Source organism: Cynocephalus volans, chromosome 15 (assembly GCF_027409185.1).
Source record: "Cynocephalus volans isolate mCynVol1 chromosome 15, mCynVol1.pri, whole genome shotgun sequence".
Taxonomy (NCBI): domain Eukaryota; kingdom Metazoa; phylum Chordata; class Mammalia; order Dermoptera; family Cynocephalidae; genus Cynocephalus; species Cynocephalus volans.
The window spans coordinates 60,559,845-60,585,296 of NC_084474.1; the positions used below are offsets into that span (position 1 = coordinate 60,559,845).

Sequence of the window (25,452 nt, forward strand, 5' to 3'; positions counted from 1 at the left end):
CTCCTATGAAATCTGTGGCATTTTAGAAGTGTGAAAATATTGGTTGTGTGAAATTTTTTGATTTCAAGTCTGTGACAGCAAGCAGTGGCTGGTTGAATTACATGCCACACTTTTATACTGTCCCACGTGGTGAGGAATAGTGTGGTGGTGGGTAGAAGCATCAGCACCAGGGGCACACTACCTGCTCTGAATGTGTGTGACCTCCAGCAAGTGAGTCCAGCTCTTAGTCCCCATTCCTTGCCTGTAAAATGGAGCGAAGAATGACAAATTTGCAGGGAACAATTGAGATGGTTTACATGAGTGTTTAGATCAATGCTTAGCACACATTAACGTATTTACAAGTGGTCATCTTTTTTATGTTACCTCCAGATTTAACAATGGAAAAGCAAATGAAAACAAATGAAAAATGCATAAAATGCTATCTGGTTGTATTTTATGAGACATACCGGAAGTTCTCAAACTTTTGGGGTTCACTCATCTCAGAATTCTTTTACGGGGACCCTAGGCCAAAATAAATAACTAACAGTTTGTGTATTAAGTAATTAGGATCAAACAGCTGAAAAGTAGCCATTTACATGCTGTTCATTAGATGTCAATGTGTTTTCTTTGAAAATTTAAAATTCCCCTATGCCCCACGGTGCCTTGGGGCACAGTTTGGGAATGAGAGAATTCATTTGTTCAGTGCTTACCTTCTGACTACTGTTTAATTCATCAAACTTTTAGCAAGTGCTATGTGCTAATTCATGTCTTCCCCCTCTCCAAAACTTTCTGATATCTTCGAATAGAGTTATCTCGGAAAGCTCTCAGAAGAAAACTTTAAAAAGAAAGCTAAGACTTCAGATGAAGTGTTGCTTTGTTTGTGTCTAACAGCCTCAGAGAATTCACAGCAAAATGGGAAATTCTGCAGTGTATTCACTGTATCCATTACAGTTGTCTTAAGACTGGGAATGTCTGCTTTTATGGCTCTCTGAGGCTCTGCGCACGAAGCACAAGCAACCTGGAGGTCACCTGCACAATGCTGGGTGTAAAAGGAATGCTTTGTGTTTGCTGTTCCTTCTTGCAGGCTCTGGAAACAGGCCCCAATACAACATTGTTTGCTTACAGTCTTTCAGATCTTTTAGCATGTTTTAGATGCCTACCTACAGGTATTTGAGCAGGTATAAAAAAGCTAATTAAGTCTTGGAGAAAAGAAGCATTGCCCTACTAGACTTCTATCTTCCAGACCAATTAACCCCTCATATATTATATATAATAATAATATATATTATATATTAATTAGTGTTAATATATTATGTTAATATATTATACTGTGTTAATATAATTAATTAATGCAATATAATTAATATTAATTAATTAATGATAATTGGCATTAATATATTATATATTAATGCTTGCCAAATTGTGTTGTTAATGCTTTTACAAACTTCACCAGTGAGAATCCTAAACAAGAGAGTCTAGGTTTCTGAAGATCAGGGAGATAGAGACAAGAGCCTTTACGTATGAACTGATGTTAAAAAAGATTTTTTTTTTTTCTAAAATGCATTATGAAATTTTCTGCATCCTGGAAAGCTATAGTTATATGTACAGAAGTAGCTGGAGTGGGCCTTTGGTCTAAGAGACTTTTCCATTGAACTAGTATTAAAAATAAGTCTTTCTAAAATTCATTTAAAATTTAAAAATTATTCTGCTTTCTTAAATGCTGTAGCTACAGATACAGGTGTGGTTGGTGGGGACCTTTGGGTTCAGCAGTGTTGCCACTATGTTGCAATTTAGAGAAAAGCCACTCCAGCCTGCAGAACTGCTTGACGGGCAGAGCATAGCACATTGCCTCCATCAGATTCAAATGTGAATTTCCCACATCCATACCTGTGTTCCTCGCAGATGTGCTCTTCTTCCTCCTGTATTCCTCTGAGTGCTCTCCTTTTATCTCCTGTCATTTTTTTCACTTCTCTCCTCATTTTATACATTCTTTGTTACACCATATCCAAGACGGGGGTCTATGGACCAGCTGAACAAGACCTCCCTGGGGAGCCTATTTAAAATGCAGTTCCACGGAATCAGAACCTCTGGGGATGGAGTCCAGAAATCAGCAGTGTTAATTAACTTCCAATGTGACTCTTATGTTAACTAAAATCGGAAAAAGGTCAGGTCACACTGAATTTCTCTATTTTAAAAAATTATTCCTTGCTCTTTTGGGACTCTGTATATGTGAATGTGCTTCTATCCTTTCCTGAGATGTCAGTATCTTTCTGACCCATGCTTATTTCTTCTGGGGGTTCAAAGTCTGCTGGTTGAATATCAAGGTCACTTTTTTTTTTTTTTTACATTCTACATTTATGTTTACAGTTGTTATAGGAGAGGAGATTGAAAGAAAAATTGAGCTGGGAATGAAGGTTAATTCAGTATTACATTACCAAAATAGCTCTATGAGGCAGAGTAAGCTAAAGGTAAGAACATATTCTTTGAAGGCTGCTCTCTGCACCTGTTATCAAATACCAGCTCTGCAGTCTAGTGTTGACATGGTCTTGACTGAGATTCTTCATCTATGAAAAGGAGATGAAGATATGTACCTTAGATGGTCATTATAAGAATTATATCAGAAAATATGGGAAAGAGTTTAGTTCTCTGAAAATAGTAAACTCTAGTAGGTTATTTTTATTAGCCACATTTTACAGATAGGACAACTGAAGATAGAGAAAGTAAGGGAATATGTTGCAGGTCATACCTCATAATCCACAGGGACCAAAAGACACCTCCTGCCCTCGCTAGCCCATTCTACAGCATAACCTTTTCCTGCTAAATAGCTGGATACCCTCTAAAGCTGAAAGTTCTGAAGCATTAGGTTTTTGCAGTATAGTTTTTTTTTTTCTTTTTCAGTAGCACTCAATGAAAACTTAAAGCTAATTATATTGTTTATGGTCTCACTAAAAACGATGCCTTTTTCCCATTTAAGAAAAAATTGTGTTTGATGACCTTCCATCACACGCAGTAGGTGTGTACTGTGAGGTATGAAATGAGCCCTGAAAGTGATCCAAATTTGTTTAAAGCCTGAAGAAGGGTATCTACACCACCACCCTCCCAACTCTCATCAGTGTCGTGGTTTATCAACCTGCAAGTACAGTATGCAGTCAGCTTATGAATACTCACCGTGACTAAGTGAATAAATATTGAGTACCTACCACGTGCTACTACGTAGTCGCCTATAACAATGCTTTTCAAACATTAATATATAAATGAATCACGTGGGATCTTATTAAAATGTAAAGTCTGGTACAGTAAGTCTAGGATGAGACCTAAGACACCAAAGCTGCTGGTCCAAAACAGCTCCCAGATGACACTAAAGCTGCTGGTCCAAAAACCAGGCAATTCTTATACAGAATGAAGTTTGAGATGCACTGTGGTATTGCGTTATGCCCTTTTGATTTTCTAACACTTTTTGGCATTTCTTGATTGTTCATTTGTTTTTTTTATTTATTACTTCTATCACCCAGTGGAATTTAAGTTCTGTGAGAGCATAGACCTTTCTACCTTGATCATCACTGTGTTCCCAGCACCTAGAATAGTGCCTGACCTTTGTGGAGGTATTCACAGTAGTGAGCTGGGCCTGATAGCTGATTTACCTGCACACCAGTACTCAGTGATATTTGTGACTCAACAAATGACTAAATGAATATAGGTATTGATAATACACATAGATATATAATATTTATGTATTGTTTATATAGTCCTTATAACATTTGAGAAATATGTTACTGACTTCAAATTGTGAATATACTGTAATGCATGTCAATTTATTATTATGGAAAATACAATAAAACTTCTTGAAATCAGGTAACTATTGAAAGTTTCTGGGAAGAAGAGAGAAAACTTGCACTAGTCTTGGAAGAAGACAGACATTTCTATACATATAGTGAGAAAGGGAGGAGATACTATATACATGGACTGTGATGGGATAATTCTTTGAGGTTTTATCTTAAGTTTTACTCCCTTGAAGCCTCCCCATTTCCAGTCAATTATCTGGTTCTCTAGTTTTCCTGTCATAGGGAATTTTGCAGGGCAAAAAGCAGAAGTTATTGGAAGTCTGCTCTTTCTACCTTTTGTAAAATCCTAAATTAGTTGAAAAGATTATGCTATGTATCCTGGGGTAAGATGGAAGACAGAAGAGTTCTTTGGAGGACAGCTAGTGGAAAAAGAACTTTCCTAAGACAGGAAAGAATTCAGTCTGAGCTGAAAGGATGGTGCTTCTGGTATTATTCATCATTTCTATGCCATGGGCCCCTTCAGTAGTTTGGTGAGGATTACAAAGAAAGCCATTACATTGAAATTCATTGATCAAAATACTTTTTAAGGTTGAAATATAGTAATTTATGTGTTTATTGATTCATAAAATAATAAGATCTAAGAAGATCTAATAGTTAACTCTGATATGGTGATGAACACAGATTTTTAACTATAAAGCGGTATAAAAATATCTCTGCTGTTTATTCATGATAGACTTACAGGTACTATGAATACAATTGTGATTCATCATCTACATTTATAGTAAAAGGAACTGTTAAAACTTCAGTCAGAGGTTAACAAGAATAAAGATGTAATCATCTTCCCATCCAGGTCCACGGAGCCCTGGGGATGGGCCCCAGGTTCAGAAGAAGGGCTTGTGTGTCACTTAGAGGCACAAAGTGCATATCGGTCAGGATGGTAGGTTGGTGGTTCTCAAAGTCTACATTCTAGACCAGTAGCATCAGCATCACCTGGGAGCTTATCAGGAATATGATTTTTCAGGTCCAATCCCAGTCTTACTGAATCAGAAACTCTGGGTGTAGGGCCAAGCAGTCTGTGTTTTAACAAGTCCTTCAGGTGATTCCAATGCATGCTCAATTTTGAGAATTGTTAGGCTAAATTATACTTTAGTAACAAACTAGCCCCAAATCTCAGTAGTGTAAAACAGCATGGTTTATTTTCTATTCAAGCTTTATTTCTATCATGGATAGCATGCCCTTGTTCTGCTCTATATCTTCTCACTCCAGGAACGTGGTTGGCAGGACAGCCACCGTTCACAACATTGCTAGTGTCATACCAGGGGAGAAAGAGAACTGCAGGGTCTCAGACTGGTAACTAATGGACCAGAAGTGACACACATTACTTCTGTTATCAGCTAATTGGCCAGAACTCGTCACCTGGCTCCAACCAATAACTGGGGAGAGAGGAACTGCATGAAAGCCAGAGAGCTAGTGATGAGACAGCAAGATCTCAGGGAGGATGACCTGCTAATACCCCTAGGGAGATTGCCACAGCCACACTGATGATTCCCCTGCTTGCAGCAGGCCCAGAAATAGCAGAATCACTGGCACTGAATGATCCATGCAGCTGAGACAGTGGGTGGACCAATGTGGGCCAATGTGTTCCATGCAGTCTGTGACAAATGTAGACCCATGTAGGCCAATGACGGGAGGATGAAGGGAAAGGGCCCTTCCTTTTCTTTTGGTGATGCTTAAGATCCTGTGATTTGTGCACAATTCTGGGCAAGGGAGGAAAGTACAAAAATGACTGAGGATTGAATGTCCTGCCACAGGATGCTCAGTGTTAAATTTAAGTTGATTTAGAGAAAAGTGATATTTTTGACACCCTTCAGCATGTGGAGGAAACTTCGTACCCACTAAAGCCATTGTCTGTGTAAACGGCACTAGTTCAGCACTTAATAGAGGATGTTTTACAGGGAGATTTCATAAATGCTTTTGATGATGATAAACTCTGATGATAAACTCTGGGTATTTTAACACTGACTAAATTGACTTGTTGACTTAGAAAAGCCTGAGACCTATAATCTTTCTAAATTCATATTGGGACTCAGTTAATGGAGCAATATGTGTCATTGGTACTCAGTCAATTCTCTGTGATTGTGACAGGTAATTCTTTTTCATCTATTAGAAAATTTTACCCACATTCAGCTGGCATTTTTCTGTAATGTTCTCTGCCTGCCTTGCTTTTATTTCAAAATAAAGAGAAGGCATTAGCCTTGTAATGATGAGAAAATAGTCATAGTAAAAGTTGAACCAATACAGTCTTGTTATAAAATACCTAGCTCATCTGGTGAAGGTTTTATTACTTGACATTCTTGAAAATATCTACTGGGGAAAAAGCTTCTGTGGAATAATTTATGTGGTCACTGCACACACACACACACACACTCACACACATACATACATATATATATATACACACACACACACATATATAGTGTGTCTGTGCATGTAGGGGTGTGTGTGTGTGTGTGTGTGTGTGTGTGTGTGTGTGTGTGTGTGTGTGTGTGTGTGTGTGTCATCAGTGCATGTCAGAAAGTGAGGCCAGACATATGTTGGTAGAGAATGTTTCAAGTTATTGTTAAATATGGGCATTTCAGTTTCTGCCCACTTTGTGGCCCTATTTTTCTCCTATTCTTACTGTATATGTATATTGCCCAGGAAAACTCATTTATAGTGTTAATTAGTGTACTTTTAACTGGATTCAAATATCCTGGTTCATCTCTGAATATTGTGTTTGACCTTTGTCTTCTTATTATAATTCCATGCTAATTGTCTTATTATAATTCCATGATAATTGTCCTTAACCAATAGCCACCAAAAGCTCTTATGGAGACTCATGGAAATTTGCATATAGTGTTTGCTATGCATTCCATTTTGCAATATCATTGTAAAATATAATTTTTAAGAAAATAGTGCAATTGTATGAATATCAGGTATCTACATTTATTAAGACCAAACTTTTTTTTTCAAATGTATTTTTGCTGTTTACTGCAGTGATCTGCACATGGAGTATTCGTTTCAACATAAATCCCAAAACATTCTCTCTTATAATTAAATCAATCAGGAGAGTAATTCATATGTAATAAAAATATATGGAAGGAAATATTCTATCTGCAGAAATAGTAAAAATTTTGCTTCCTAATGAACAAATTTTATGAGACAGTTTGCAGCCCACATATTTCAGCTAAAGCCAAATTTTATATGAGATCCCAAATCCTTTAAATCGCAGCATGGACCATAGGAATGTAGTTTATTTAAGTCAGACTTTAATTCAGGATTATTGTTTTAAATCATTGTTGAATCTCTATTTTCCATTCCAATCACATCTTAAGCTGTGTATTTGTGTAAATTACATGATACATTTTGGGCTCGTTGCATTATGTCACTTTAGAAAACATTTTTTTAAATGTTTGGAGTTGATTTTTTTTTTCCCAAGGCAATTTCATCTTATATGGCAAGGAGCCAACTCGTGCAGGTTTTACTTCTTTAGCTAAAGAATTAAGAGATGTTTAAAAAGTATATGATGTCCTACTTTCTTTGATAACTATTATTTTAATCAGGAGGTGATTACCAGAATAACTGCTTGTTAATTACTGCTTTTGTTTTGGGCTAGTATTTATTCTCATGAAAAATGTGGTTATTTCTGGTGGTCTTTATTGACTACCATTTGGTGAGGGCCATCCTAAGTCAGGAAAAACAGTGCACATGTTTAATGAAAATATACTCATTTTAATCTCTTCTCCTTTGTGACACAAACCTTTGTGTGTCATGGTTTATCTTTCTTACTCTATGTTGTCAGAAGTAAAAATAACAAAATAGATAACTCTCTATATATCCAGAGGTTTGTTTCCCCAAACTTACATGATGCTTTGCTTCTACTGTGTAGGAAAGATGAAATTACACAGCAGACCTACCACTGCCTCCAAATTTGCTACTGCCCTTAACTGAGTACATGACAAGAATTGTGAACGAGTTTCACAGTTTTCCCTCTTCTTCCTAGATTTTTGAATAATTTCTAGAATCTTATTCTACATTTCATGTTTGGGAAGAAAGGAAACATAGAAATATAACTAGTTGATGTGTATAGCAAGATAAAGCAATATTTGGGTTCTGACTCCTTGAAGTTAAGTAGGAGCAGAAGTGATAGAAAAAAAGAGTTGTTCTCCTTCTAAAACTTGCTTGTCACTGTCTCAGCAGTACCTTGTAATTGCAAATCATTGTCTGAATTAATAAAGCAGTATTTTTGTTGCCTGTGACATTGAGATGTGAATGCTAAATATTTAGTCACTGAGCTTTCATTTGCTTACTGTGACAAAAGCCAATGATCCAGGAATCATAAGTGACTACTTATGTCTAGTTGCTGTTTGTAGTGCTTTGTGGATTTTGTGGTACAGATTGTCATTGTGTGTACACTAGTTAACTGAGCTCCTGAGAAATTACCAGAGATAAAATGAATATCGTCATTATGGAGAAATGCAGCATATACTATACATGGAAGTGCTATATTTAAGATGCCATTCTTTTCCCTGTATATTAAAAAATCTCTGCAGGGAAATTGTCACTTTTAAATGATGGAAAGTGTATAATGTTTTCTTCTTAGTTAATGAAGAATGAAGTATCTGACTATGTAACAAAACCGCTGTTATTGCCTCAAACCTTCCTCTAAGCACTGGGATCCATCAGTGAACAAAGCAGGCACACTTACAGGTCTCCCATCACTAATGAAGGGGTTACAGTCACAGATAATTTACTGTGAGATATGGAAATGATAAATGGACTGAAGAAAATACAAATAAAGTAGGGTGATGGGGGAGTTGACAACTTGGGGTTGGATGATCAAAGAAGGTCTTTCTGAAAGGGACTTTTGAGTTGAAATCTGGATGACAAGAAACCAGACATGAATTTTTAGGGAAGATGCATTTTAAGCACAGAGAACTTTTAGTACAAAAGTTTTGAGGCTAATTCAATTTCTAAAAGCAGAAAGGCACATGTGGACAGAACAGAGAGAGTGAGGGGGAGCACAGAGACGAAGCCAGTGAAGTCAGCAGGGGCCGGATCATGTGAGATCTTGCAGGCTATGGCGAGTGGTTTGGAATCTACCCATAGTGCAATGAGAAGCCACTGGAGGGGCTGACATTATCTGAATTATGTTTTTAAAAAACACTTTGTTCTTTGTGTGGATAATGGGTTGAATGAGAGGAAAGAGTGGAAGCAGAAGGAGGAGACCACAGTGATATCTAAAGGAGGAATAATGGTGGGTTAGCCTAGCATGATGGCCAGAGTACCCTTCCCAGAAATGTCTCCTGCCTCTGCAGAATAAATGTCCTTTCCATCCATCTGAGTACTTCCTGCTTTAGTGCAAAATGGAAGGATGGCAAACTTCCTCCACAGCTGCTTCCCATCCCAGGGCTTAAGACTGTCAGTATCCTTTTCTCTACATGGGGATTATTTTGAAACATCCAGTTGTCTTTGATCAAATTGTATATACTTAGAATATGATTCTTAAGATCTGATAGTAATTCTGCACAAAGATTAACTTAAACTGACTAAGACAAATTTTAACTGCCAGGAGGTTAAGACAACATTTGAATTCATAATCAATGAATTCTTTGGGGTTGAGCAATGACTTGCAATCTATGAGTTCCTGACCAACAGCAAAGACCCCCATCCAGCTGGAATATCATTCTAGAAATGTTTATTTACACAAGATTCTTAGGTACTGAAGCATCATATTTAAAAAGCTGTGCTTTTGGAAATCGATTTGGGGGATTGTATCAGGAGATATAGGTTGGACTAGCTTTATGGGTGTGCAGCGTGTGCAGCCTCATGGGCCCTGTGCTTGGAAGGGCTCCACACTTGGTTTAATATTCTGTTGTCATTGTCTCGAACTCTTAATTTTTTAACAAGAGGCCTCACATTTTCATTTTGCACTGTGCACCACAAATTATGTAGCCAGTCCTGAATACAGGACTCAGAAAAGTCTATGAAAATCTGTTCCTCTGTGATAAGGCACAGAGAGCTAGAGACAGGAGAGGAATAGATTTGAATTAAGGGATTCTTGCCAAAGCAAATTTATCACAGGTAGAACGTGAGATCATCTAGTCTGGTGGTTCTCAAGTGCCTTTGTTTAGTCCACGTATACCTGATTTTTACCTCTCCATGGCAAAATGAGAACATGAATGCCAATGTGCTTAGTTTTTTGTAAAGCTAAATCTATTCAACTTAAAAAATCTGTGTTTATTCTGAGATTAGATCCATCTTGCCATTTTTGATCTAACATCTCTTGTTTTGTGACACATTGGCAATAGGTAGAAACTTTTTAAGATTTTTTTTTTAAAGCACCTTCTGTAATATAAAACTTGACCACCTCATTTCAGCTGAGTGCTTCTTGGCAAAAAAAAAAAAAAAAAAAAAAAGCCTTCCATCCCATTCTTGCCTTCTGCTTTACCTTTACCTCTTTTTTTCTACTCTCAACCTTACTTTCCTCTTATTCTAATTATTTCCAATATCCCAATAGCAGTGACTCACCTTCACAAATACCTGAACCTAATTTTTTTAGGTCAAGTAACCTAAAGAGTTAAAGGTAAAAGTTGAGTGAAAGGTAACCATAAATAAATCCACATGAACATTAGAATTTAAGGTAAGTTCAAAGTTGTAGAGGGATTACCCTCCTGTAACCAGCATATTTATTATTTTCTATAGTTTTTTTTTTTAATAAATCCATCCCTTTTATTCCCCAAAGGATAGCAACCATTTTCTATTCATTGTTGTATCCCCAGCACTTAGCATAGGGCATTGGACTCAATAAAACTTCAGTGAATATATAGAAAGAAAATAAATAAGGAAGAAGGAAGGAAGGAAGGAAGGAAAGAAGGAAGGAAGGAAGGAAGGAAAGAAGGAAGGAAGGAAGGAAGGAAGGAAGGAAGGAAGGAAGGAAGGAAGGAAGGAAGGAAGGAAGGAAGGAAGGAAGGAAGGAAGGAAGGAAAGAAAGAAAGAAAGATGTTTTTAACTAGAAATGACCCTGAAATGGAAGGTTTTCTCCCTTCTATCACTACCTTCTTTCACAGTTCCAATCCTTTCCTGGCCAGAGGATGATGACCTTAAGAAAGTCCGTAAAGGTACATTGCATCTGTAACAGGAAGTTAGAGTTAGACATTTTCTCTCTGTTTCAGCTGAAGCTGAGAAGCCACCTGTTACTCCCACATTTTGAAATGAAGCATGAGCCCACCAAATCAAGACTTGAAAAGCTCACACTCAAGAAGTGATTTTGTGACCCTTAGCTGACCACCCACTTTGAGCCAGTGTAACAGCTGACAGATTAGAACAGGATTTTCAGAGAGCTGTTGGTGGTCGGAGACGCCTGTCCTATCCCAATCCTCAGAGAAAAGGGATGAGGGATGCTTTCACTTTGTCTCAAGTAGGTAAGGGGCTGCACTGGGATAATCTAGGGAGTTTGGGGTAAATGATAGGTTAGACTTTGAGTCAAAAATGAGAAAAAGGAGTAGAGACTATGTAGCTGCCTGGGAGCTCTGACAGGGGATGCAAAGAGCTGCCACATGGTGGGAATGCCACACCTACAGGGCAAACAGTGCTGATTCTTGTTGGAAAGATGTGGCCATACAAGAGGGAACTGGACTGAAAGAGTCTTTTGTCTGAGGGCTGCCTGGGGAAGGGAGGTGACCCACTGGGGCTGAGGAAGGAATTATTAGTGGCCAGTGGGAAGAGCTGCATTCACTCACAAAGAGCAAACTGCAGATAAGACATCTGCAGTGAGCAGGAGATGACAAAGAACCCCAAAGATATCCCACCCAACAAGAGGTAGAGTCAGTTTTAAACACCTAAGAAAAAGCAGAGTGCTGATGCCAGCAAGTAAGATCCCTGTAGTCTAGTGCAGCACCTTGAACATTGAAGGGACTCGGCAGATACTAGGAAAACAAAGACGAGTTATTACCAGCATTGCACAGATGAGAGAATTATGAGGTTCAGGTTAAGTGTCTTCAAATTTTATTTCAAGTCCAGAACACTGATCTTTTCATTTTAACACAATCACAGGGAAGAGGACCCCAGAACAGCTTCCTTGAAACTATAGTGCCACCATCAAGTTTGTGACATAAAGCCGCTAAGACTGCATGAGAGAGCTTCAGGGCTATCCTTCTTGTGGTGTTTGTGTGTTCCAGATTATTCTGTTTATACTTAGGTGAAGTCAAGCCTTTAGTGGTGGTTGCTGTGTGCATGGCAGAATACAGAGCACTGGAGATTCAAATATGAATGAGACAATCCCTGACCTCAAATGCTTATCATGTATGGACTGAAGGCAATGATTTTTCATTCACTTGTAACATGAACTCAAGAAATATTAGTTCTGTTACTGCAACTGTAATATTAATAGTTAAACTAGGGTTCCTTACAGATTTAAAAGTCCTCCAACCTAAACATGGATTGCTACTTTTTGTCTTCATCAGATTTCATTTTTTTTTATTTCTTTCTGATGATTGACTGAATATACTGTTTTAAATAGAGTTGTGTAGGAATTTCTGTTTGTTCTTCATGCAGTTAGAAATTAATTCAAATTATGTGTGTGTTTATATATGTGCGTGTGTGTATATCTATGGCTTTTTTTTCCCTGCTCTTCTTTTCCTGGCTTTGTTATTGTATAATATTTTGCTCTTCTGCCTTCAATCTCCATTTGATTTTCCTCCTAATGTAATTTACCACCCGCAGAAGTATGAGGCCTGAAAAATGCAGAAGTGAAATACTCATTAGAATAATGCCAGTAAATCAGCACATGTTTAAAAGGGTCTTTTATCCTGAGCCTATTTCTTAGACCACTTATTGAACCATAGTTTTCAGATTTCAAAATTGGTCTAGGTCATAGATCAGGAGACAGCTCTATTTTCATGTAGCTGTTATGAATTTTATTGTTTTCCAACCAAAGAGATATGACAGTAATTTCTTGAGAAAGATTAAGGACATTGTAAGTGAGCCAAACTAAAAACGAAAAGAGATAAAGAAAATAAACATAACTTCATGCCCTGTAAGTCTTCTGTATGAAGACAGGTGTGGAGTCTATGAGGAAGGGTAATTAATTGATTGATTGATTCACTCATTGATTCATTTATTCATTTATTCATGTGGTAGACATTTTTGGTGTGTTAGATGCATAGAGGAAGTACACTTCCAGCCTCATCAGAGCATATAGTAAAGTGGGAGAGATAGAACAGAGATAAGTGACGTGAACTAATATATCATTAGACTTCGTGATAAATACCATGAGAAGCAGATGAGCAGAGTATAGTGCTAAAGAGTAACCTGGAGTGGAGATGGGGAATAGGGCAGGAAGATAAGAGACTCGTACTTAGAATTGTAAGGGATGGTTACTTGGAGGAGATTTTAAAAAAGAGAAGCAATCAGGAACTCAAGAGCATTTCAGTCAGTGGGAACAGCATGTGCAAAGTCTCTGAGGAGGGAAAGAGATGGGACCCAAGGTTTGGAGACCTTGAAGGATATCAAGGCGACTAGAACGTGGCCAAGAAAAGTGGGCCAAGGTGAGACAGGAAATGGAGACATGTAGAGCCATATGGACCGTCGAAAGAAATTTAGAAATCCATTTGACCCCAGTGGGAAGACATTCAATTCTTTGAAGCTGGAGAATAACCTATTTAGATGATGCTTTAAAATGCTTGTTATTGCTGCTGTAAGAAGAATAAGTAGTAGGATACAAAAGTCTAACTTTTGTAGGGAGACTGACTGGGGGCTTTGGGAATAGTCCAGAGAAGTAATGAGTAGGAAGGTGATAGTGGAGATGGCGAGAAGTGGAGAGATTTAAGATAGAAGTTAGAGGCAGAACAGAGAGAATCTGTTGATGGCTTCGAAGTGGTGAGTGTTGTAGAGGAAGGGATCAAATATAACTTCCAGGGTAATATAAACCATCCATATACAGTACTTAATACTGGTTTGTGTAAGTGACTGTGTGGGTAGTGGTGCCATTTACACAGAAGGGGAAGACAGGAAGGAAGGTTAGGGCTGAGTTAAGGAATCAAGAATTTGTTTCAGGACATGTTAGGTTTAAGATGTGCCATGTGTATGGATAATGCCAAGTAGCTAGTTGGATGTTAAGTTTTCAGTTCTGGAGAAAGTTGCAACTGGAGTTATAAATATGGTAGTTTTCAGCACATAAATATTTAATCCTGATGGAATGGATTAGAGCATCTAGGAAGATAGTGAAAGTAGAGCAGAAGGAGGCCCATCTCCGTCAGACCCCTGGTGGATATTCCAGAATACTTGGGGGTTGAATATAAAAAGAGAATCTTTCAAGGAATAGTAAAAAAGGGAATGTTAGAAGAATTGTGTGTCAGGGAATCTGAAAAAGCAGAATGTTTCAAGATAGAAGGGAAGTTAAAAAAAATACATTGAGTACTAAGATATCAGTGTGCATACTGCTGAAGACTGTACATGGATGATGTTATATTATCCTTTTCATAACCTGTTGAGGTGAGTACTGTGGTGTAGCAGGTGGTGGAGGAGGGACCTTTCTCCCTTTCCTGCATGCCTTGCTTTTAGCATAAAATAGAGACTTTCTTTCTAAAGGATTTAGAAGGAAGCATTGGCTTTTCCATTATCCTTCCTCACCTATGCCTTCCCGAAAGGAAGAAACGGACTTCTGAGGCTGTGAAAAGCACACCAGGTGTATGGCCCTGCCTCCTCTGGCTTCTCTTTCTGGGACCCAACTGCCCACAGCATTGCTCATGTTGTCAACTCTGCTGCCCAGAGGACAGCCTCTCCAGGACACTGCTTTTCCAAGTGCCAGCTTGTGATGGGGTCCCAGACACCGGGGTCCACTTCTGATTGGTTCAGGACTTATAGACAGAGGAAAGTGGTTAGCACATGAAAACCCCAAGTATATAGAGAGGATGCAATTGGATTTAGAGAACATGGAGAGATTGGCTTTGATAAGGGGAAGATCACATTCCCTTCTGTAACAGTAGGAAAAAGCTTTAAAATAATGGGGAAAGATAAATGTAGGTTTATAGAGTTGCTGTTGGGAAAAAGAAAGAATAATTTATTTAATGTAATTTTTAAGATTAGCAGGAATAAATACAAAACTAGGAAGGGAATATCTACCCTCTCAACTGTAAGCATAGGTCTCAAGAGAACAGGAAGAAAGAAGATGGACACAAAAAGGACAGAAGACATGAAGTGTTGCAAAAAGGATCAAAATACATGAACAGCATTCAAATGTGATTTGTAGTCACTGTAGAGGTGATATGTAATTAGTTGCATAACACGTATTTTTTTCTTATTTTGAATAAAGTTGTTTTTCACTATAAACTTTTTTTAAAGATTATATAATATGTTTATTTGAAGAAAGTCTAAAATCCAACTTCGTTGTACTGGGAGCACTACATATCCTTCATGTGTAAGCCACTATTATCCATACAGAACAAAACTGTAAGAGATACACCCAGTGATTCTTAAGTTGGAGGAAAGAACGTGGCATGCCCTATCTAGGGTAGCTAATCAGAATCAAAATAGGGAAGTTTCCAAAAATAAGTCCTTTTCAATCAGTAATATAATAAATGATGCAATCTTACATTTGAAAAAACTCATTTCATTTTTATTTTAAAATGACTTAAGGATGTTTTATATTCATCATTGGATGCTTTAGTTTAAAGAGATCAAGAAATAATATATTAACCAGAGTGATGTTTTCCATCCAATTCCTGAATTAATATATAAATAAGAGTCCTACATTTTTCAGTACCTTCTTCTCTTGTTTCTTGTGTCTTTATTTGGGGCAATTAAGATATATTATTTTACCACATTGTCATTTTAACTATAAAACATTGGGCCTTGGCTCAGATTATTATTACCTGCAGAAGCTCTCTTGATTAGGCTTGGAGTTGCCTTATGTTGTGCTTAAGCAAAACTACATTTTAATCAGCTATCCCATATGCTTTATACAGATAGTTTGTAATAGGCCCTGTTAAAAATACGTTCCTTTTAATCAACAATGTTGGATAGAAGCCTAAAAATCTTAAAATAGTCTTATTTATTCTGATTCCTTCTTCCTAAAATGAATAAACAGAATGCAATTGATGTGGCAATAGCATGTTACAAATCATTTCATCAAAGGTAATGAAATTAAATTTTAGCTCTGTGAGTTATTGCAATAGACTATTTAACATTTACAAGAATTTGACTTCCAAATCCTTCAAGCCCTAATCTTTGGATTTACATAATGTGTTTCCACTTTCAGGCTTTTCCAGTTGAAAAGCTTTGAAGTTCCAAGGCAAAAACTGAAATAAATTGGAAATTTGTGTAATTTCAAAGTGAATGGGCTTCAGCAACCACGGGTTACTGTGCAGACATGGCCAAGTCCAAGAACCACAGCACACACAACCAATTCCAAAAATGGCAGAAAAATGGCATTAAGAAACCTCGATCACAAAGATATGAATCTCTTAATGGGTAGACCCCAAGTTCCTGAGGAACATGCTCTTTGCCAAGAAGCACAACAAGAAGAATCTGAAGAAAAGGCAGGCCAACAATGCCAAGGCCATGTGTGCACATGCTGAGGTTATCAAGGCCCTTGTAAAGCCCAAGGAGGTCAAGCCCACGATCCCAAAGGGCGCCAGCCACAAGCTTGATTGACTTAGCTACATTACCTACATTACCTACATTTCCTACATTTCCCACCCCAAGCTCGGGAAGTATGCTCATGCTTGCATTGCCAAGGGTCTCAGGCTCTTCTGGCCAAAGGCCAAGGCCAGGGCTCAAACCAAGGCCCAGGACATGGCTTTAGCTGCAGTTCCAGCTCAAGCTCCAAAAGGTTCCCAGCCCCCCATGAAGCCTCCAGAGTAAAGGCCTCTGTCTGCCAATGTGAGGACAGAAGGACTGGTGTGAACCCTGGGCTGTTGTCTGCATAGGGTTTGTGTCCTTCTGTGTTTGTATGAATAAACTTGAGTCAGGGGAAAAAAAAAAAAGCAAATGCTTATAATATAGAGGCATAATCAGAAAGTACACAGAGGGGGAAACTCATAAAAATTTTGCTACTATTAACTTAGTGCTTTGAAACTTTATAGTAGAAAGATGATATGCAAAATTCTTAATGATTACTACAAGAATATATAGTACATATTCTTAATCAATAAAATCAAAACATCTCATCATTGGGTTGTTAAAAGCAGTAGATCCTGAACTTGAACCCAGATCTTTGAGAGTCTTTGATGTTTTTACACCACCATACCACCATTGAAAATTTTTCATAAGGATGTCAATTTATCATAGTATTAATTATGAAATGAAACTATTTCCTTTTTTATCTAAGCCCCAATACACTTTCCCATAATGGTGTGGGAAGAAGGCTATGTTATATGGGTGCATTAACTTAATCACTGTATCTGCAATCAAACTACCCAAAGTCTTAGTCTTTTAGTTCATTTTCCTGAGTTTTTAAATATAGACTTGCATTTTTGCATCATTTGTTGTGTGCTTTTTATTCCCATGATGAAATCATTCATTCATTTAACAATTTACTAAGTGCCTCCTTGTATATGCCAAGCAATATACTAAGTCCTAGGAATAAAATGGTGAACAGCATAGAATTTTCATGAATGTAGTAATTACGTTGATCTGGTGGTGAGGACTTCTAATAGAAAATTCTTCTCTTTTATACCTCTTTTCTCTGAGCTGGTGGAAGCATTGGGATATAAATAAACCAGCTGACAAACTTGGAGGTCTTAGATGTCCTTCTCATGGAAGGTCAGTAAGAAATGTCAACCTTTTATGTTAGGGCTTATTAAACTCTGGAGAGGCAGAATTGGTTTAGAATTTAATTTCTAGTATTTATAGCATAAAATTATGTATAATGGCAGTGCATCCATGTACGCTTCTATGTGATTCTTGTGATCTACACTGGCCTTGCCCTTCACAGACTTGAATTCAATTGGATTTAACAAGATAATTTCTTTTTGCTACAATTTCTAGGAAACTGTTCCTACATATCATTGCACCTATGGCTTAATTCTAGAATTTTCTATTCTATGAATTTCTAAGATGGGAAAGCATGAATTTCTTAGAATGGAATACAGGGTTAAAGACATGTTTTATTATAATAGGCTATCTAGTTTTGGTATCCCATTAATTGTTCCAACACCAATTTGCATTCCCAAAGTATACTACTGCTGAAGGATTTTACATTGGTTTGGATTTTTAAAAGGAAGCTGTACAATTCCCATTTCCACATTAATGAAACTTTCTGTCTTAATCCTCCTGTTTAGGGGCACAAAGAGTAGCATGGCCACTGCAATTATAGAGTAGTCTGGAATTGGCATATTCTGTACCCCCAGGAATTGTTTTCTTACTCAATGAGTAAGTTTCCAATCTGTTCTTCTGTGGTTGAACTTCTGAATATTCTTGGGTTTTGCTGATTTTATGGTTTGTTTTTAGCTGCTGAATTTTAGTCAGACTGTATAGAAGGGATAACATAACCCTTAATTTTGCAATGTGAAAATTTTTTAGGCATTTGCTCCCAGAAGCTCTTTTTGAGTGACTTGAGATTTTTGCAGCAGCCACAGTATCCAACTTGAAAAACCTGCATTCTCAGCAGCTTTACTACTTTAAATAATATCCTTACATTAGCTCTTTTAGGAAGCAAGGAGACAGTTTCTCTAATAGTAATGATATATGCAAACCATAGATGATCTTCATGCTGAAAATTACAGGAAAGGACTACCAGTGTTGAGCCTTTGGGGCACAATCATACACACACACACTTGTGTAAGTACAATAAATGAATGGGGAAAATTATGAATTTGTGTAGTGTAGATTTCTGTGGAATTTTACAAACTGCTTTTATAGAAGTTAACACATTTTATGTTCACAATAGCTTTCTTAGGTAGAGCAGGCAAATAGCCTAATACCATTATTATGAGTAAGACCTAGATAGCCCAGGTCCTTGCCCAAAGTCACATGGCTGATAAATGTAAGAGCTGAAATTTATTTCTGTTTTTAATTCCAAAGTATGGCCTTTAGGTCTTAGGTCAAAGGTCTTACCTTGGTTGGATTCCAGCTTCCCTAATTGCTAGCTTCCTTACTTTCTCTACACTCAGTTGACCTCTCTACAAGTAGGAAATATGATACCTATTTCACAGGTTTGTTGTGATCTATAAATGAAATAATGTATGTATGACGTGTGGCCTTGTACCTGATACACTATGAATGTTCAATGACTTTTTATGTTTGCTCGTTTTGTTTAAAGCAAAAATTTATGTAATACTTATATGCCAAATTTTTTTTCTAAGTGCTTTGTCAAATATTAATTTAATCATCATGTCAATTTTATGACATAGGTGTTATTAATATCTCCATTTTACAGATGAGAAAGCTGAGGCAAGGAGAGGGTTAAGTTAATTGCCCAAGGTTACACAGCTAATAAATGCCGTAGTAGGGATTTAATTCCAGTTACTCTGGCTCCTGTGTCCATAGTCTTAACCACTATTCTACTATTCTCAAGGTACACAGTCAAATATATGGAAATGTAGCTTTTACATACCAATGTTATACCACCTTAAATTTCTAAGGCATAGGAAATAGTCCCATTATACTTTAGTAGATTTTCTCAGTTGTTGCTACTATTGCCCCCTGGCATCTAGGACTACAGTAAGTGAATGGTAGAAGATTCATTTTTTCCAGATAGCTACAGAACTCAGGAACATATCCAATTAATTATAATGCCAGAACAATTTGAATTCCACTTGATGGGAGAGGTAACTCCAGTTAAGTACTCAAGTAAAAACATTTTTTCTTATGTATGTAAGTCTTATCAGGATATAGTTTAGGCCTAAGGTAGAGTTATGCATGCAGTATTTCCACAACATAACAAAACTGTTAAAAGATACAGAGCCTGATAGACAAGGAGAGATGAAAACCATTATCACTTAGTTATCACTTAAAGGGACGATGATAGAGGGGTGGAGATAGAAGGTCAAAACCCTACAGTGTGAGAGGGAAAAGGAAGATAAGACCAAAACAGTCTGACACTGGTAAATAACAATAAAAAGGGGTTAAATATGAAGCAGCTTAAAGAAAGCTTCCCCATGGTGAAAACCATTGAAGTAGAGTTGACTCAAATGTTTGGGAGAAGCCCTGTGTTGTGGGTGGTGTAGAGCCGCATTCAGTCCCTGTTGGCCCAAGCCCTGGGGTTTGGGATGTCCCAAAAGATGCATTATTATACTCAAAAATTGATTCAGAAAATGAGTACAACATTTTCTATGCTTCTATTAACGTAGAAGTAAATTATGCAAGGGTGAAATTTACTCGATTACTATGAGAGTCATTCAGTTTAAATTGGTTGGTATTGAAAGTATTCTGTCAGTTCTTGTTTTCTCCAGTTCCTTTGACTTTAGATTTCATCATCAGCCTACTAGGATTTTCCTGCTCCTTGGAGAAATGGGCTTGAAATGGGCTTGAAATCTGTTTTTACAGGGTAGGAAAATCATTCGCCCTCCTCATACTTTCTCGCCACTTCCTGTCCTTACTTCCTCATAATTCCCTGATTTCTACCTGTGCTTCTGAGTTTGCTGGCGTAGGTCAACCCTACACAGATTAAGAAAATATACACACTCAAGTGAACTGTCTGCTGGGTTTGATTGTTTTCTGATAGATTTGGGGACTGTCACAGGAGAAATATCAAATTGCACAGCACACAAGGGACACCTATTTAGCTTGTCCTCAGTTATCCACCACTCCTTCCCCAAAACCCACAATCCAGAATGAGTGATGCCTCCTACAAAATGCAGTGCAGTCCCTGTAGGCTTGATGTTTATCTAAAGGGTGTAGGGTTGCAGAAGCCTGAGAAGCTGATATTTTCTCAACATTGTTGGGAAGTTTGAGGAACAAATTATATCATCACTTTACGTACTGTCATAAAGAGATTGGGACTTAGAACTTTCTGTGTAGATGCTATGTTAGGCATTGTCATGCAGGGTGTTCACCTGATTCTCAGAACCTTTCTGGGTATGTTTTACCCCATTTTACAGATGAGGAAACTGAGTCTCAGAGAAGCATCCAACATTGTTATCATGATGAAAGAAGGTGTTGGAATACATGTGGACAGGAGTAGGATAGTTCTTTCCTGTTCAAAAACAGAGGAACAAGAGGAAGCACAGATCATGAAACACCAGGCAGTCTGCTTACAGGAGCCATGCCAGGAGGGATGACTCCCTTACTCATTTCCTATTCTCCATGCGAGACAAGACATCTGCAGTCATTTTCCTTTGGAAATGCTAAGCACATTAAACAAAGACCCTTTCAGTGCCTATTAAGAGATTATTTTTGTATTTGTAATTTTTCATTTATTATCAAAGGGTATTTTATCTCATGCACAGCTACATATTCCATCAGGCTATATTTACATTTGTTTAACACACTTAATTAAGAACATTGTTAAAAATTTGGAAAGACTTCCTCTTCCGTGAAATTTGAAAATTGAAGGTAGCATTTAGCAGGTTTCCTTGTCAACCACAGTAGTCATTTTTAGAATTGTTAGGGAGTAATTCAATTACCCACAGAGTTCTGCTTTCTAAGAACGTGCAAATGGAAGTCTTGTCTGAAGCAAGCCAGAAAACCTACTAGAAGTGTTCTAGACTTCAGCAACAATAAAAACATGCTACTCTTCAAGTCCTGGTTGGGAAGAGTATTTGGTCATTTTCTGCTTGCCTTTGGTCTTTTGGAGCCCAGCATTATGTCCTTTGCTCTTTCCAAGGAGGCTATAAAAAGAGCTGTGGGACATGCAAACATTTTGAAGTGATTTAGAACTCCATCAATTATAATTTTATAAAATATAAGCCATCCTAATCTGATATGAGTTTAATTTAGTAACTCAGATCAATTATAAAACAAGCCAACATAAAATATAAATACTTGCTCGTGATAAAATAATCTTCTATGTGCATTTCAGGTAAAACTTGTCACATTTACAAAACGCAGATAATTGTTAATGATGATAATTGTTGCTGAGAACTGAAGAGCAGTTGGCTTTCTGTGAAATTCAACACCTTTCTTTTAAATCCCTACTCCCCTGAACCTCCCCCCCACAAAAAAACTCAGTCTATATTGAAATTCAAATTTAATTTTGAAATAAAGTTTATAGGATGAACTATAATAAGTCAAAAATGGTTCAGCATATTTTTAGTGCAGTCTAAGTCTTTGTGTATCTCACTGTGCTTTTCTGGAAAACCATGCTGGGACAAATAAACTTTGTTTCCTCAGTGACCTGCAACTTATTTTTCTTCTTTTTTCTTTTTTTAATTGAGAAGTAAAAATTTTATATGTTTATTCTGTACAACATGATGTTTTGAAATGTACACATTGTGGAATGGCCCAACTGAGCTAATTAACATATGCATTACCTTGCATACTTATTTTTTATGGTAGGAACACTTGAAATTTACTCTCTCGGTGATTTTCCAAATACACTACATTGTTATTTACTATAGTCACCATGTTCTACAATAGATTTCTTGAACTTATTCCTCCTGATATTTTGTATTCTTTGACCAACATCTCCCCAGCCAGTCTCTCTACACCCCAGATCCTGGTAACCAGTATTCCACTCTCTGCTTTTATGAGTTCAACTCTTTTAGATTCCACATATAAGTGAGATCATATGGTATTTGTCTTTCTGTGCCTGGTTTATTTTACTTAATATCCTCCATGTTCATCCATGATGTTGCAAATGACAGGATTTTCTTCTTTTTTTAAGAAGAAAAGTATTTTAAGAAAAGTATTTAAGAGTGAATAGTATTCCATTGTGTATATACACAACTAATTTCTTAACCTATTCTTCTTCTTAATGTTAATACCTTCTTTAGTTGAACGTAGTATTTTTGTAACTTTTAGCTCCAGTCTACAAATTCCTAACTAAGATAAAAATAGCAATACTGGGAAGACCAAGGTATTAATAAAAATTAGATAACCATGTACAAAGTAAATCTCTGTTTCCTCAAGTATGTGGTACCGAATGTGAATTTTTGGTGGCTATTTCTTTTTTTTCTTCAGCTGGCTGGTACAAGGATCAAACCCTGGACCTTGGTGTCATCAGCACTGTACTCTAACCAACTGAGCTAACTGTCCAGCCCTGGTGGCTCCTTCTTGAAGGACATTGCATGTAGCTTGCTTATCTTTGAGATATAGCCTGCAACCTAATTTCGGCAAAGCAGCCCAGAGTGATTTTTATTATGTCGTGACTCCTTTGCTCAACCCCTTTCTTGGTCTTGTTCTTTAATGACCTTGAAGCTCTCTGTGATCTGGCCTCGCTCCCCTGCCCCTGGCATCATCCTGATGACTTCATCTCTGGCTTCTCTTCCCCTCCCTTTCTCTGTTCCAGCGCAGTGGCCTCCTGCTCCTCTAACACTACGAACAAGTTCCCCACTTTCTGAAATGCTACTCCCTCAAATATGCTCGTGGCTTTTTCCTGCAGTCTCTTCTTAAAAGTCTGATGGTCCAAGAGCCCTACTTGGCTCTCCTAAATATAATAGCATGCATGAACACCTTCAATCCCTATCCCTGTTACTCTGCTTCATTTTAATCCACGGCACTTTTTGCTAGCTGATTTGTTGTATATTGGTTTGTTTATTTACTTAAGAAGTTCTTAAGTGTTATTCTCCATAAGAATGAGGTCTCCATGATGGTGGTTTGTGTGTTTTGTTTGCTGTGTATCTCTGGTGCCTACAAAAGTACATGTGCGGAGTAGCCATTCAAGGAATGAATGAACAGTCCATTTCAGCTCATGACAATCAGGGGGACGGGGAAAAGCCATCCCCAGTGGGGAAAGGATGTGTTGTTAAATTTCACTCTATTCCCTCAGTCTTTGGGGGGCTGAAAGGCCAAGAGTTTTATTCTATTTATATTTATTGTCACCTTTTTGTGGCAAGTACCCATTCAGTAACTATATATAATCTTTGTAAATGAGTAAGTTAAAAAGTCAGTCATTTTCTTATATGAGAATATTTTATTGAAGGATAGCATATACCCAGAATAGTGCAAAAATAATAGATCATTAAATTTTCACAACATAAATACATCCTTGTACCCAGCAAAACATTACCGGAATCTCAGAAACCCCTTCATGTTACTAGCAATGTAATAACTCCCCAATGGTTGCCTTACCCACACTTTAAATTTCGTAGATAGTTTTGCCTATAGTTGAACTTCATGTAAATGGAATCATACAGTATGGGCTCTTTTATGTCTGGCTTCTGTTGCTTGAAATTATTTTTATGAAAACCATCCATGTTGTTGCAAATAGTAGTAGTTCATTCATTTTCATTGCTGTATAAAATTCCATTCTACTGTTGATAGATATTTGGGTTGTTTCCAGTTTTTATGTATTGGTGCTGCTGTGAACATTCTTGAGTGTGTCTTTTGGTGAACATATAAAGATGAATGGCTTAAGCTTCAGTGAGTATTGCCAGATGTTTTTCCAAAGTGGTCTTACCAGTGCACACTCCCACCAGCAGTGCAGGAGAATTCTAGTTGCTAATTCGTCATTAGATTTAGGATTGTGTCTTTTACATTTCGGCCATCTGGCGAGTGTGTTATGAGCACAATGTGGTTTTAATTTGTATTTCTCATGACTAACTTTTGAGCACTTTCTAATGTATGTGTTGGAAATTTGGAGAGAGCAAATCTATTTCCATGAATATTAAGTCGTTGATATAGGTGGTATGTGGATAAGGTAGAAATCATGTAGGTGATAATTAAATTAAGTGACTAAAATTTAGTAAACACTGCTTTTGTTAGTGAATCTTTTACTAATGGATAGATGGTACCCTCCTTACAAACTTTTGCTCTGATATTCAATTCAGAAAAGCTTTTAGTGTTTAATTATAAATAACTCCCTCTGCTGGATGGTTTATGTCATGCGATGCTTCCTAGAGGTCATGGTTAAGCTAGGTCTAGAAGCTGGAGCTCAGGGTATGACAGTGTGGCAGAAAGTGGAAGCCAGGGTACCAGAAAAGCCTGAATAAAGTGTGGAGGTATGAAAATGTATGAAACTTTTAAGAAATTACTTGTGCAGTTGTGATTATCATAAATAATAAGGAAAATTGCCACCTTGTTTTCTATAAAGAATTACAACTTGAAAAATGGCACTTATAACATTAGCTTCTGAAAATACCAAGGGCAGCCAATGATAAACTGGGCTGTGTTTAATTATATTAGTTGTGTAGCATGAAATGTTTGAATTTTACTGATATCATTTATCAATGATTTTTACACTAAAAGAAAAGAGGCATGAGTGGGGAAAATTTTTCATGGATAGCTTTTTGCTTTCCACATTAGGCCCAATGTCAGCTCTCTAAAATGCAGAATTGAACAACACATGTATTGTCATTGAGAATGTGTAGAGAAATAACGTTAACTATAGAATTTTTACAGCTAACATACTGTTACTTAAACAGAAAAACACTGGCAGCATGTAGTTAAAAAATAATCATTTCATTATCCTTTTCTGAGTTGCAATGAATTATTTTTAATTAATGCTTTATTATAGTATTAAAAATACTCCTTTCAGAACTACATACAATAACCAAATGCATTATCTCTGCCTGACATCATATTTTAGTTTTTTATTGGAAAAATAAAAGTC

General features: G+C 37.2%; 1 protein-coding gene and 1 pseudogene across 2 annotated transcripts in view; both read left to right on the top strand.

Moving 5' to 3' along the window:
* Positions 1-25,452, top strand: part of OXR1 (oxidation resistance 1) — a 446,972-nt gene that overhangs the window by 191,553 nt on the left and 229,967 nt on the right. The window lies entirely within an intron of this gene.
* On the top strand, positions 16,171-16,664 carry LOC134364141 (large ribosomal subunit protein eL29-like; annotated as a pseudogene).